This window comes from Pistacia vera, unplaced genomic scaffold (assembly GCF_008641045.1).
Source record: "Pistacia vera cultivar Batoury unplaced genomic scaffold, PisVer_v2 Contig673, whole genome shotgun sequence".
NCBI classification, from domain to species: Eukaryota; Viridiplantae; Streptophyta; class Magnoliopsida; order Sapindales; family Anacardiaceae; genus Pistacia; species Pistacia vera.
Genome location: NW_022196527.1, coordinates 1,238,502 through 1,242,307, shown reverse-complemented (window position 1 = coordinate 1,242,307; position 3,806 = coordinate 1,238,502).

Here is a 3,806-nt window from a genome sequence, read left to right as displayed (position 1 = left end):
AATATTGATAACATCAACTTAATGTTATTCATTGTAGTGGTGTTGGATCCTAGATTCAAGTTAGGATATGTGAATTGGGTTATTAGTAATTTCTATGATGATGTTAATGCTAAACTTTTGAAGACAAAAGTGCATACAACTTTGTACTCTTTATTTGACCAATACAAGCTCATTTATACTTCTCCAAGTGGAAAATCTAGTCAACAATCTCAACAAGCAAGCCAGGTTAATGTTGAAGATGTAAATGTTGATCCTAAAGAATTAATGTATTGTATGTACGATGAGGCAATGGCTGGACATGAAGTTATGGTGACCAAATCTGAGATGGATAAATATTTAGAGGATGAACGTGAATAGCGTCGCAAGGACAAGATGTTTGATATCTTGAGTTGGTGGAAAGTCAATTCAAATAGATATCTAGTTCTCTTTTGGATAGCATGAGAGGTGTTGGCTATGCCGGTTTCTACTGTTGCATCTGAGTCAGCGTTTAGCACTGGGGGTCATGTATTAGATCCATTTCATAGCTCCCTCACTTCTAAGATAGTAGAGGCTCTTATTTGTACACAAGATTGGATTCGGGCTACACGTGAACCATTCATGATTGAGGAGAGCTTGAAAGAGATAGTAGCGCTTGAGTTAGGTAAAGTTTTTGCTTTAGTTTCAGTTATTAGTTATTATGTTGTCTTTATTGGATTTATGGACTGTATTTTGAATTTAACCATTATTTATATGACATATTTTTTGTAGAATTTGTGTCTTTGGCAATGGGAAATACCACTCGTATTCATCTTGATGACTGAAGGTTTTGCAACATTTAATTGAGGTTTGATTTCTTTAATAGTTTTGTTATTGTAGGCAATGAAAACAAAAAATGATTTAATTTTTATAAACTTCCAACATTTAATTTTTATTTGGGCAGAAATTAGGAGATCTACTAGTATTAACTTAATTTTGGTTTCCGGTTTCCACTTGTGGAGTTGTATTTGCCCAATTTCTTTTGTTGTTTTCCATTAGAACTTATTTAGTTATTTTGTTGTTTTAATATGGACTTTTTTTTTTTTTTTAAATTTCATTTCGGACTTTTATTTGTATCAATTTTTAATATATTGTTAGTAGTGGTCAATGAATATGTATGAATGTTTAATTTTTATTTGGATATATATTGTTTATATTTACAATTTAATTTAGGATAAACTAAAAAAAAAAAAAATTTATTAAAAAAAAAAGAAAAAAAAAAAGGAAAATCGGTTCAAAACCGGTTAACCGAATAATCGGTTTTCTCTCAAACCGGTTCAGGAAAATTCTCGAACCAAAAATCCGGTTCGGTTCAGAAAAGCGGTTAACCTTTTGAACACCCCTACGAATAGTGGCTTAATGACACTTTCCCGCCTATTGACTTTTAAAATACTATTTTACTACCCAAATTTATATTCCGACGAGGAACAGAGGGCAAACTTTGTCCAGACTATTGGGGTTTTTGAAGAGGGAAGGCCGATGAGTATTTTGGTGGTGAAATGTTGGATTTTGATGGTTGGGATTTATCAAAATTTGACTTGGGAGGGGCGGCTTTATAAGCCCTAATCCCTCGATTGATGGCGATTGGCAAGGTCGATAGGAGTAGGGTTTGAGGGGTTTTGGTGAGTGCTGATTGAGGAAGAGAATAGTGGTGGTGTGGGGTCGTAACCATGTTAGAATCGGAAACGAAATATAAATTTGGATAGTATAGTGGTATTTTAAAAGTTTGTATGTGAAAAAGTGTCATTAAACCATTATTTAGGTGGGAAAAAGTCGTTTACTCCATTTATATATGTTTAAAATTTTAAGTGAGTAAATTTAAATTGGGGTCTAGTAAGATTAAAAAAAAAAAAAAAGAAGAAGGGGGCCAATGACACCGCTCTTCTAAATAAACCTTATTTTTAAATTTAAAGACTAATTTAACTTCTAAATATACCTCTATTTATTACTCCCTCAGTTTTTTTTTTAAAATCGTTTTAAGGGTGTACACGAGTTTTAATAAAAAAATGAAGTATTTCTCCCACCTGACTTTTTCCTCTGAATTTGCAAGTGGGAAAAGCTTTTTTGCAGGTGGGAAAAACTTTCCTGCTGCATACATTGAGTGATTTAAATAATTTAATATATGTATATATTGTCATTTTCTCTCTCTACTTACTTGCATTTGTTTTATTCCATTTCGTTTATTCTGCTCGTCTTTGTCTCTTACTTTTCTTTTACTCTGTTCCATTTCTTTTATTCTGTAGTCCCTCACTCATTTCCATTTCTTTTACTATGTCGTCCCTCACCATGACTATCTCTACTTACTTACTTGCATTTTCTCTCTCTGCTTACTTGCATTTGCAGGTTCTACAACCTTAGTAGATAAAGAGAGAAAAGAGATGAGAGGTAGAATAGAGAAAGAGAGAAAGGGGACGTCGGTGATAGAAAATGTGGAAGAGAGGAGATAGGGAAGAGATAGCAAAAAAGAGAGAGAGGATGGAAGCAGAGACGTAGGGTAGAGAAAGAAGAAGTGGGTGATGGAAAATGTGGAAGAGAGGAAAAGAGGGGAATAGATAAGATAAAGAGAGAGAGAGAGAGAGGAGATGTGGGCCATGACAAAAAGTGGAGAAGGGAGACAGACAAGATAAACGATATTCAATTTGAAAAAAAACTATACCCTTAAAACGACTTTAAAAAAAAAAACAGAAGGATTAAACTGTTATTTTTTATTTTCAATAAATGTAAGTGTATTTGTTACTTTTTTTTTTTTCTCTCCTAAATTAAAATACTTCTTCACTTTTTTTTGCGCCCGTCACTTCCTGCTTTTTTTTTTTAATCTTTTTCAACATATGATGAACAAATAAATTAAAAATAAAAATATTATTCCACATGAAGTTAAAGCTTCTTTGATATTGATCTTTTCGATTCATTGATTCCTTCTTTTATCGATTCAAATATTGTATATATTTATATAAATTTAATGACTTAAAGTGTCATAATTTTGTTTCCCTAAAACAAATTGTTTGACTTTTATATTCCAGCTGTGTTTTAACACAAATTCCTAGGATTTAAAATATCAATGCAGATATTTTATTAATTTTAAAGTAATTATCATTTGATTTAATAAGTAAAAATGACAAAAATTAAAAAAACTAATCCGTTTCTTATGGCAAAGAGGACAGTTGTAATTGATTAATGGAAACCTTATCATCCAAAATAAAATTGTTAGTCTTTATTTTTACATTTATTATTATTATAAATTTTATATTATTTTATTTTAAACTCACCCCTCTAAAAGTTACTTTCAGAGTCTTACAACATCCAATTTAAATGCATTTAATAAAAATGAGTAGAAATATTTAAGAAAATAATTTTCAGATACAATTCTAAAAATTAGTGTAAAATAAAAAAATGATTAAAAGTCATTTTCACAGTTTTCTCAAATTTTTAATCTAAAAGAAATATTCAAATATTATATCCAACACAATTTCAAAAATTAAAAATATTAAGATACAAGTCAATAATTAAATCTTATTTTTGTCTTTGAAAAATATTTTTGGATCATGAACAAATGAGCCCTTATGTTAATATAAATACTGTATTTAGATATTGTTTTAATTAATACCAAAATATTTGATCAAACGTTAATTAGTTAATAAATTAAAATTAGGGATAATCATCAATTAAGAGACAATTTGAAAATTGCTAAATAGGAGACAAGTTTTAAAATAGCTTAAAAGGGACAAAACTCCGTTAGCTTCAGTTAATTTTAATGGAAAAAGATTAAAAGACATAAATGCCCATACATTAAT